This window comes from Eschrichtius robustus, chromosome 20 (genome assembly GCF_028021215.1).
Source record: "Eschrichtius robustus isolate mEscRob2 chromosome 20, mEscRob2.pri, whole genome shotgun sequence".
Taxonomy (NCBI): domain Eukaryota; kingdom Metazoa; phylum Chordata; class Mammalia; order Artiodactyla; family Eschrichtiidae; genus Eschrichtius; species Eschrichtius robustus.
In genome coordinates, this window is record NC_090843.1 from 58591164 (window position 1) to 58602377 (window position 11214).

An 11214-nucleotide genomic window follows, 5' to 3' on the forward strand; every position below is an offset into this window, starting at 1 on the left:
AATGGTGACGGCCTTTACTTAGAGAGTTATTTGAAGGTTAAAGCAGGATATTGTATGTAAAACACCACAGTGCCTGGCGCCTAGTAAGCCTCAACAAGGCTTGGGGTTACACTATGAGAAGTATGGAGACAGGCAGCCCTGGTGGGGTGGTACCTTGGAGGGAGCAAGAGGTGAGGGGCAATCCTTAAGAAGGTGCCGTCTTAGCTATCAAGATATCTGTCATCTGAAAAAAAGGGGACCTTTTTGTCATCTGGCTGAGGACAGAGAGCCAGGAGGAGAGCAGGTCTCCTGATCAGGTTGTAAACGTAAGGCTGCTTTTGAGGGAGATTTAAGTAGGCTGCAGGCTACGCAGGCTTCCTTCGGGAGATGGGGGCGGGATGGGAAGCAGTTTTTCCAGGCAGCTTGAGCTGCAGCTTTCATCACACTCCCCCATTTCACATCTTTAGGGGCTTTAGGGGTTGTGAGAAGAGCTTAGAGGAGCCAGGGATCGCCCTGGTCCTGCCCTCCTGCAAGGCTCTGCCACAGCCTGCAAAACCATTGCTATGGCGACCTCAGCCCAGATGCCTGAGTTTACCGAAACGCTTTAAATAGGGCGGTGTTTCCATAGCATCTTTTTTTTTGGCCCTGAAGTTATGTATTTTAACAGCTTTACATGTAATATTCATATATAAAAAACTTTAAGTGCTTTCCTCCAATTAAGAAATCTAAAGAATACAAAAATAAGGCATTCAATATTTGAAAAAAGTACAGATTTACAAAATGTGCATATTCTGTCATGAAAACTCCACACTAGCATTATACACTTGGAAAAAATACAAGCAGGATATATTACACATTTATGTAAGCAATAACTTAGTTATTGCTTACATAAATGCAAGCAATGCAATAAAAAGTACATTAATCAAGATACATTAGCTTTTGTAGGTTCTAAACTGAAGGACTTCTTTTTCCTGCAGAATCCTTAAAACCTGTGGCACTTAAAATTTGTTAGCCTTTCTACTGCGAGGTAAATTATACACAACAGTGATGAAAAAGATTAACAGACCAGTTGTGTATTATGAATCATTCCAGCTTTGTTCAATAATGGCCGAAACTCTTTTCTCATATCCTCGTTTGTTTTCCTGATAAAGCTGTGCTGCCTGGCTATTGGCTGGACTATTTGGATTCGGTTCATCCAGCAGGGACTGAATTGATGTTAAGAGAGAAGCTACTTCATATATTGGACTCCACTGATCCTGAAGGATATCTAAACATATGCTACCATCAGCATACACATTCGGATGAAACATTTTGGATAAAAACCTAACAGCTGGCAGTATATTTGGATACTCCTCAGAAAATTCTATTACTGGTTTAAAAGTACCATCTTCAAAGGATGTCCCTTCTGGTCCAAATATAACTGCATTCCAGTGCATGATGTTGTTTTCAGATGATGCGCCACTGACACGCACAGGTGGGTCCTCTTGCAATCACTTGAAATCCCGCATAAGCCTCCTCCAGGGCAGGTCGGCATGCTCCCCAGCTGCCCCGCCGTCAGCCTGAAAGCTCCGTAGCATCTTAAAGGTCCATGAACATTTACGGACGAACTTCCGGTGCTCTGCTGGATGCTCCTGGGGATACAGAGACAAATCCATGCAGCCCTTTCCCTCGCTGGGTGACCTTGGGGAGATAAACGTCACTGTGGGAAGGAATTATCAGTGAAGGGCCTCAGTAGCAGTTCTTAGCAATGGTGCTTGTCCTACGTGGTGGGACTTAATGACACACGGGACCTGCAGCCGCTTTGGAGGTGAGAGGTGTTTGGGGTGACTCTTCAGACCAGGGTGGTCTGACCTGACAAAGACTAAAGGAGTGGGTCAGATTTGGAGAGGGAGAAAGGAGGGGGGATGCCACAACCCACTAAAGGGACTAATTGGATGTATATGAAGCCAATTACCCACGTTATCTCACTTAAGCCCAAACAATACTGTGAGGTCAGTACGGCATTTCATTTTGGGAAAATGCAGAGACGCACGGCAACCCGTTCAAGGTCTCGCCGCTAAAAGTGGTAGGTGGAGGCTATCTGATTTCAAGTTCTTTCTTTTAAGTACCACATGTGTGCTCTGCCGGGCTCTGTGCATCTCTTCTTCACCTCGCCTTTCCCCTCAAATACAGGGCTGGAGACATACATGCATATAGTGGACATGGGGAAGCTTGAGGTTCTGGCTAAAGAGTTAGGGCTTGAATTTCTTTTTTTCCCTTCCCCAGCCCTGAAGTCTTGTTCAACAACAGCTGAGCGATGAGGCTGGCAGGGTTGCCTCACTTCTAGAAGGCCGGCCCCAGCCTTCCTGGCCTGAACCCACTTCCTGTCCTTGTACCTCTTTTGTCAGAAGGTGATTCTCACGCTTCCTGTTGATTTCTACTTTGTTTCAGCGGCTTCAGCTCCGGCTGCTTTGTGCTGCTGTTGATCTGATCAGCGAGGCCTGGGATACGGGACCAGGTACGTTGGGATGGCGGGGAGTGGGGGGTCAGCTTGGACAAGGTCTGGGCCAGGTGAGGGCCAGCTGGCAACACGCCAGAGTTGGGGTGGGGGGCTCCTGGTGGACCCTCTCTGTCCATGTGGTCGGGGGACTGTCAGAGGCTGAGGTCAGTTTGTGAAGTTGGCGGTGTCCCTGTTGGGGGGGTGATACCAGGGGTTGGCTTTGGTGGTTTGGTGGTTTCCTGAAATCCCATCACCTTGATTTGGTTGTGTATTACCTGAGCTGCCCAGGTAGCATTTTTCTGGGTTGCAGAGAGAGCCCCTTGGGTTCAGACAGGTTTATCTGAGGTTGACTGGGACACAGCTGGTGTGTTGCTTGCAATTTTGCCGAGCTGACCAAGTTGGGGCTTGTGATTAAGTCTTGGCTTCTTGCCTTACTTATGGGCAAGTCACTTTCCTCTGAACCTGTTTTCTGGTCTACACAGTTGTAAAATGTCTCTGCTTTGTGGGATGTTTGTGATGCTTGAGCAGGACAATGATTGTGAAAGTGTTTTGTAAACTATAAGATGGCATTCTCAGGGTTTGAGGTTACTTTTATTTCATTTTCTTTTTAAAAAAAAAATAAATTTATTTATGTGTTTATTTTTGGCTGCGTTGGGTCTTCGTTGCTGCGCGGGCTTTCTCTAGTTGAGGGGAGCGGGAGCTACTCTTCGTTGCGGTGCGCGGGCTTCTCATTGCAGTGGCTTCCCGTTGCGGAGCACGGGCTCCAGGTGCGTGGGCTCAGTAGTTGTGGCACGCGGGCTCTAGAGCGCAGGCTCAGTAGTTGTGGCGCACGGGCTTAGTTGCTCTGTGGCATGTGGGATCTTCCCGGACCACGGGTTGAACCCATGTCCCCTGCGTTAGCAGGCAGATTCTTAACCACTACACCACCAGGGAAGTCCCAAGCCATCTGGTTCTGTTGAGAAAGACTCTCTGATCTCCTGCCTGGAGGGTAGAATCCAGGCTGCCAGCATTCTTGGAGGGTCAGTAGGGGAGGGAAGTTGGGGTCTCATCGTTTGATATGAAGCCTCTGAAGAATCCTCCCTCCCTTTATCCCACTTCCTTTTCCAGTGTAGTGACAGCCTTGCCCTCTGGTGTGCCCAGTGTCCCTGGGTCTGGAGCTTCTCTGGTTTAGCTTCTCCAGAGGAGAAGCCTCCTCCTGCTGGGCAGGGGGAGAGCTAAATGCCTTGGCTGGTCAGTTACCTGGGCTGTGAAGTCTGAGTGCTTTGTAAACACACTGTGCTTTCAACAGCCCTTCCTGTTTTTGGCTCCACCCCACCCCGCCTTCTGACATAGCTGGTACCTCCAATTCCTGGGCGTTTCTGCGGTTCAGAGGCACACCCGGCTTGCTTCTGGTTGGCATTCAGTTTCCAGCCTTCTCTGATGCAATCCATCAGCTGCCATTCACCGTTCTGCTTTCTGTCTTCCAAGTCTGTTGACATCTTGTCTGCTCTCCTGTACTCTGTCCTGATGGGTTTCTACCTTTTAAAATTTGTCCTGTCTTTTTTGTGATGTTTCAGGAGGAAGTGGAGATACTTGTATTCAATCCATTGTGGTAACTGCTATAGTTGTAGCATTTTCACTTGGACCAGTGTTGTCTGAGAGTGTTGGCTTCCTCACGCTATTACCAGCACTGGGTATTATCATTTGTTTTATTTTGTAAAGATGTTTTTTGATGGACTATTTTTTTAAAGTCCTTATTGAATTTGTTACAACATTGCTTCTGCTCTATATTTTTTGTTTTTTGTTTTTTTTTCTTTTTTTTTTGGCCACAAGTCATGTGGGATCTTAGCTCCCGTCCAGGGATCAAACCTGCACCACCTGCATTGGAAGGCGAAGTCTTAACCACTGGACCGCCAGGGAAGTCCCTATCATTTGTTTTAAACTCTGCTAATTTGATAAGTAAAAAATGTCTCATTGTCATTTTAATTTACATTTTAAAAGTTATTAATGAAACGATTGAGGATCTTCTCACGTGTTTATTGGCCGTTCGTATTTCTTCAGTGAACCACTTATTTATGTTCATTGCTCATCTTTCTACTGGAGTAGAATAATTGTTAAATTGTTAACATATGGCCAGCTCAGGAAAGAGGTTTGTGGTCGATCCCTTATTTTCCTGGATATGCGATCTCAGAGCATAGGCTTCAGAAAACAGCAGTTCTTAATGACTATGTCAAGAATTTGATGAATTTTTTTTCTCCCTTGGATTATAAAAGTAATCTGTGTTCACTGTAGGAAATTTGGAAAATACAGATAAACACAAAAAAGAAAATATAAATCACCTAGAGATAGCCACCAGTTATAAATATATCCTTCCAGTCTTTTTTCTTTCTGTGGGTATATACTTATAAAAATCGGAGTCATTTTATTTTGTATTCATGCTTTCGACTTACTAATCATAATTTGTTCTCATATTATTACACAGTGTTCTATGACATTATCATTCGTGGCTACCTGGTATTCCATTGTGTGGATATATGATCATTGATTCAGTCAGTTCCCTTTGATGGACATTTAGGGTCTTACTAGGTTAAAATTTGCATTAACAATTTCCTCTTTTGATCATATCCCCATCTAACCTTGTTTTCCACTGTGTATCTGCTTAGCAATTTCTTTTTTGGGGGGAAAGGATGAAGGTAAACGTTAATCCTTTTCTGGTTAAATTATTACTCATTCCAAATTAATGTATACAGACTCATGGAGATTTTCTAGCACTTTCTTTCTTTTTTTTTCTGTGGGTCAGAGGGAGAGATGGGGAAGGGTCGCTCTGGGATTCTCATTAGATTCCTCCACAGCTTTCAATTAGAGAGAAAATGATGAGGGGCAAAAGCACCAGAGAGGAGAGATGTATGCAATAATGAGAAAAGAGAAGCTGATCAGGTAGGCATCTGAAAAAATCATCCAAGAAATAATAGCTTAAGAGAGAGAAAACCTGAAAGAACAAAATGGTCTGAGAGTTGAAGACCTGAATTTTGTCCCTGAGTCTGCCACTAAACTGTGTGTCCTTGGGCAGGTTGCTCAACCTCTCTGGTTTCCTCATTGGCATTCCTCATCTCAGGTAGATTTCTAAGTTTTCTTTTATCTTCTGAGGTTCTATGAATATAGACTTTGTCACACTAGCTGTGTGATTCTGGACAAGTTGCTTAACCTCTCTGAGACATGGTGTTCTCAACTGTAAAGTGGGAACACTAACAGCTACTTCATAGGGTTGTTGTGAATGGATGTGTGTAAAGCACTTTTCACAGGACCTGTCCCAGATGAAGTATCCAATAAATGAAAGCTTTTTTTTTTAATTTTTAATTTTTTTAATAGATATTTATTGGAGTATAATTGCTTCACAATACTGTGTTAGTTTCTGTTGCACAAAGCGAATCAGCCATATGCATACACATGTCCCCATATCCCCTCCCTCTTGAGCCTCCCTCCCATCCTCCCTATCCCACCCCTCTAGGTCCTTGCAAATCACTGAGCCAATCTCCCCGTGCTATGCTGCTGCTTCCCACCAACCAACTATTTTACATTCGGTAACGTATATACGTCGATGCTACTCTCACTTCGCCCCAGCTTCCCCCTCCCACCCCATGTCCTCAAGTCCAGTCTCTATGTCTACCTCTTTATTCCTGCCCTGAAACTAGGTACTAGGTTTATCAGTACCTTTTTTTTTTTTTTTTTAGATTCCATATATATGCGTTAGCATACGGTATTTGTTTTTCTCTTTCTGACTTACTTCACTCTGTATGACAGACTCTAGGTCCATCCACCTCACTACAAATAACTGAGTTTCGTTTCTGAAAGCTATTTTTATTGCATGCCAGTTGTTATGTAAAAGGAGGGCAATTATATCATCCCACACCCTGTGTATTGGAAAGGAACTCTGTCTTCTTAAAAGCTGTTTCCAGGTTCAGTCAGCAGCTGGGACACATGCCAAGGGGCACAGTACAAAGTCACCACTGGTTACGGACCTCCCTTTGCAGTGCATTCTTCCCTGGGACCTGGACGCTGTCCAGATGTGGGTCAAGTAAACACCCTCTGCTCAACACAGATAAGTAGGATGCATGGATGTTGGTCCATAGGGGAAGCACTAGGAAACCCCACTTTCCAAATATAAAATATCCGGGAGTGTAGCCGAAGGGGAACTGAGCCCTAAATGATGTGAATCACCAACGCGAGATGCTATTAAGAAAAAGCTGACATACTTTCAAGCTGTGATTAATGAGCACCGAGACGGGAGGAAGAAGTCGTGGGTGTAGCTGCAGTTTTGCTCTTTGCTGCTGTGCCTTCGTGGATAAATTACCCTATTCTGTAAAATCAGGAGGCTGGACTCTATTTTTTTTCCCCGAAGGACAGTGTGTGTACTACTGGTGGCACGCACAGTGATGTTATGTGGTGCAGAGATGAACATTTGACATTTTTTTTAAACTTTTTATTTTGTATTGGAGTATAGTTGATTAACAATGTTGTGGTATTTTCAGGTGTACAGACATCTTTTTTAATGTATATATATATATATATTTTAAAATTGGAGTATAGTTGATTTACAATGTTGTGTTAGTTTCAGGTATACAGCAAAGTGAATCTGTCATACATATACACATATCCACTCGTTTTTAGATTCTTTTCCCATATAGGCCATTACAGAATATTGAGTAGAGTTCCCTGTGCTGTGCAGTAGTAGGTCCTTGAACATTTGACATCTTTTTTTTTTTTTTAATAGTGAAAACTTTTATATTTAGAATTAGTCAGCTGGACTCAGTTTAGATGATCCCAATTTTGTTGGCAACATCCAAAGCATCATAGTCAGGAGCCGGTCGAACATATGCCTTCTTCTCTCCATCAGGCCTGATCAGGGTGTTGACCTTAGCCACATCAATGTCATAGAGCTTCTTCACAGCCTGTTTAATTTGGTGCTTGTTGGCCTTGACATCCACAATGAACACCAGTGTGTTGTTGTCTTCTATTTTCTTCATGGCTGACTCGGTGGTGAGGGGGAACTTGATGATGGCATAGTGGTCAAGCTTGTTTCTCCTAGGGGCGCTCTTCTGAGGATATTTGGGCTGCCTCCTGAGCTGCAGTGTTTTGGGCCGTCGGAAGGTGGGTGACATCCGGATCTTCTTTTTTTTGTGGCTGTGTACGCCTTTCAACACTGCTTTCTTGGCCTTCAAAGCCTTTGCTTTGGCTTCGGCTTTGGGAGGGGCAGGGACTTCCTTCTTTGCCTTCGGCGCCATCTTCGTGAAAAGGGTGACATCTTAATAGTCATGTATTTAACTTATGAAATAGTAGGGAAAATACGACTAGCAATCAATTCTATAATTTCATAGATATGATTGTTTTTTAAAAATATTTATTTATTTATTTTGGCTGCACCCGGTCTTAGTTCTGGCATGCGAGATAATTGTTGCGGCATGTGGGATCTTTTTTTGGTTGTGGCATGTGGGATCTTTTAGTTGCAGCACGTGGACTCTTAGTTCCGGCATGTGGGATCTTGTTCTCTGACCAGGGATCGAACCCGGGCCCCCTACATTGGGAGCTCGGAGTCTTACCCACTGGACTACCAGGGAAGTCCCTGATATGATTATTTTTTAAGTTCATTTTCTTAGAAAGTGATCTGATTCAAAGAAAAATTCAAAGATGAAAAGCAGAAATGGTAAATATCATGAAGGTGGTAAAATTGGAGCATCAGATGTGGTAGGCAGAATACTAGCCCCCAAAGATGTCCAGGTCCTAATCCCCAGAACCTGTGAGTATGTTACCTTTTATGGCAAAAAAGAACTTTGCGGTTTTAAGTTAAGGATTTTGCGATGGGGAGATTATCCTGTCGAGAAGAGCTCTCCGATCTCCTGCTTGGAGGGTACAGGCTGTTGGCATTCTGGGAGACCATCGGGGAAGGCAGCTGGGGTCTTATCATTGATATTCAGCCTTTGAAGTATTCCCCCTCCCTCTCCGGCTTTCCCCCCTTTTTTTTAAACATTTATTTATTTACTTATTTATAATATTTGGCTGTGCCAGGTCTTAGTTGAGTATGGCATGCGAGATCTTCATGCGGGATCTTCGTTGCTGTGTGCGGGATCTTTAGTTCCCTGACCAGGGATCAAACCCAGGCCCCCTGCATTAGGAGCACGGAGTCTTAACCACTGGACCACCAGGGAAGTCCCCCGCTTCCCTTTATACTGTACTGATTCAGCCTTGCTCTCCGGTATGCCCAGTGTCCCAGGTCTGGAGCTTCTCTGGTTTAGTTTCCCCAGAGAATAAACTTCCTCCTCTTCCTCCTGCTGGGCTGGATTATCTGGGTGGCCCAATGTAATCAGAAAGGTCCTTATAAGAGGGAGGCAGGAGGAGTCAGAGAAGGCAATGTGATAACAGAAACAGCCACTGGAGTGATGCGGTCATGAGCTCAGAAACGCTGTGGCCCCTAGAAGCTGCAAGTGGCAAGGAACTGGTTCTCCCTGGAAACTCCAGAAGGAACCAGGCCTGCCAATACCTTGATTTTAGTCCCATAAGTCTCATTTTGGACATCGGACCTCCAGAACCGTAAGAGAATCAATGTGGGTTGTTTTAAGCGCTAAGCTTGTGGTACTTTGTTACAGCAGCTTCAGGAAATGAATACACCAGATGTTAGATGCACTTGAAGGCGGTTTATTCTGCAAGTTCAGCGATCCCGGGGCATAGCAAAGGAACGCTGGCAGGAATGAGACTGTTCTCGGTCACCTACCCCCACCCATCTAGGACGGGGCTGACCCTGCCATCACACTGGGCAAACTGGCCAAAGAGAGGCAGGGTCTAAGCGCCCCCAGGAGGGTGCGGGAACTGTTATCATCTGGTCCAACCTGCACGTTTTACAGATAAAGAAACTGAGGTTCAGAGAAGGGAAGCAAAATCACCTATGATGGGGCTGATTCTCCAGAGAGGAGCAAACACCTGAATTCCTAAGGTGGAGGTTAGGGAAGAGGAGCAGGCGGGACTGGGTTCTCACACCAGGTGGGGAGCCCTGAGAAGGGCTGGTGCCTGCACCTTTGGCTCGGGGTGGAGGGTGGAGCTTGCCACCCTTTGATCACCTCCTCTGTGTGTCTGGGCCTCTTGCTTTATATCTTTTTTTTTTTTTAATTTACTTTATTTTTGGCTGTGTTGGGTCTTCGTTGCTGTGCACGGGCTTTCTCTAGTTGCGGCGAGCAGGGGCTACTTTGTTGCCGTGCGCGGGCTTCTCATTGCGGTGGCTTCTTTTGTTGCGGGGCATGGGCTCTAGGCGCGTGGGCTTCAGTAGTTGTGGCACGCGGGCTCAGTGGTTGTGGCCCATGGACTCTAGAGCGCAGGCTCAGTAGTTGTGGCGCATGGGCTTAGTTGCTCCGAGGCACGTGGGATCTTCCCGGACCAGAGCTCAAACCCGTGTCCCCTGCATTGGCAGGCGGATTCCTAACCACTGCGCCACCAGGGAAGTCCTGTACTTCCTCTAATATCTTTTTATCAGGGTTTTAACAACCATCCTGTCAACAGAAGACTTTCGAAAATTGTTGAAACAGCAACGTGCTTGAAGAAAGGGCTCCTCTGCTCCCCGCTTATCCTGCCCCCAGCACTTTAATTAATGTCTTCTCTTCTGCCTGGGCTGCAATCCTCTAAAGGGATGCTTTTCTTTTCATAGAAGGGACATTTCTACTGTGATTAACAGCAAACGTAGGATGTTTTATTTCTGCATTTCAGCATTTATGAATCAAAATTGGCTTCTGTGGCCAGGACTCTCCTGAGTAAAGCCCTTTCTCCTAATTTTGAGCAGAAGATATTTTCCATGTAGAGGCCCCCAAAACCCACTTGTTGTAATTTTCAAAGTGGACATCAAGGCCTGTGTTGTTATTGTACAGGAATAGATGAAAACTAGTGTGAAATTGCCTCTGAGGTCCCATGGACTGTCATTTTACCAATTAGGTTATAATTATAAATGGTCAGGGTATTGTTCCTCTTATTTAGATAATGGTCACCAGACAAGTGACCCCTGGAGAAGCAATCCTTACATTCCAGATTACCTATAGTTGACATCCCAGATGGTTCTATCAAAGTCCCAAATATCATTATGTCATCAGTTAATGGATGTGTAGAAGATATGACATTTAAAAGATTGTGGGGTGGAAACTTTACACCTGTGGAACCAGCATATATATGTTTACAGGAGAGAATAACATCAGGTTGGGCTAACTAGGGAGTCATAGCAGGAGGAATTAATTCTTTGGTATTTTTGGCCATGCCACATGGCTTGCGGGATCTTAGTTCCCTGACCAGGGATTGAACCTGCGCCCCTGGCAGTGGAAGTGCAGAGTCCTAACCACTGGACCGCCAGGGAAGGGAATTAATTCTTATGATCTGTGCTATAGAATTAGGAACCCTCCTTCTGAAGCTTACCGACACCTGAGTGCCATGTCACTCTTGTATCTGCTAGAGTGACTTGGCTGAAAGGCTGGATTTTAAAATGGTCCTAAAGCCACAAACTTAGGAAAATCATTTGGAAAGAATTTTGAGGAAATGATCTAGCTTTAAGTTTGGATGCATTCTTACTTTTTTAAAACTTAAAAAATTATACAGTTAATTATTTTTGGTTAAAAATACAGAAAAGAAACAAAAAAGGAAGGACAGATGAGAGAAAATTACCTGTGATCTCACCTCCCATAGATGACCACTGTTAACATCATTTTGGTGTCTATCTTTCCAGACATTTTCCATGTAGAACATATGTATGT

The 11214-nt window shown here is 44.6% G+C and overlaps 2 pseudogenes; both read right to left on the reverse strand.

Annotated features, from left to right (window-relative positions):
- Positions 1-977: 977 nt before the first annotated feature.
- On the reverse strand, positions 978-1493 carry LOC137754652 (ubiquitin-conjugating enzyme E2 B pseudogene; annotated as a pseudogene).
- A 5740-nt stretch (positions 1494-7233) lies between these two features.
- Positions 7234-7719, reverse strand: LOC137754651 (large ribosomal subunit protein uL23 pseudogene; annotated as a pseudogene).
- Positions 7720-11214: the final 3495 nt, after the last annotated feature.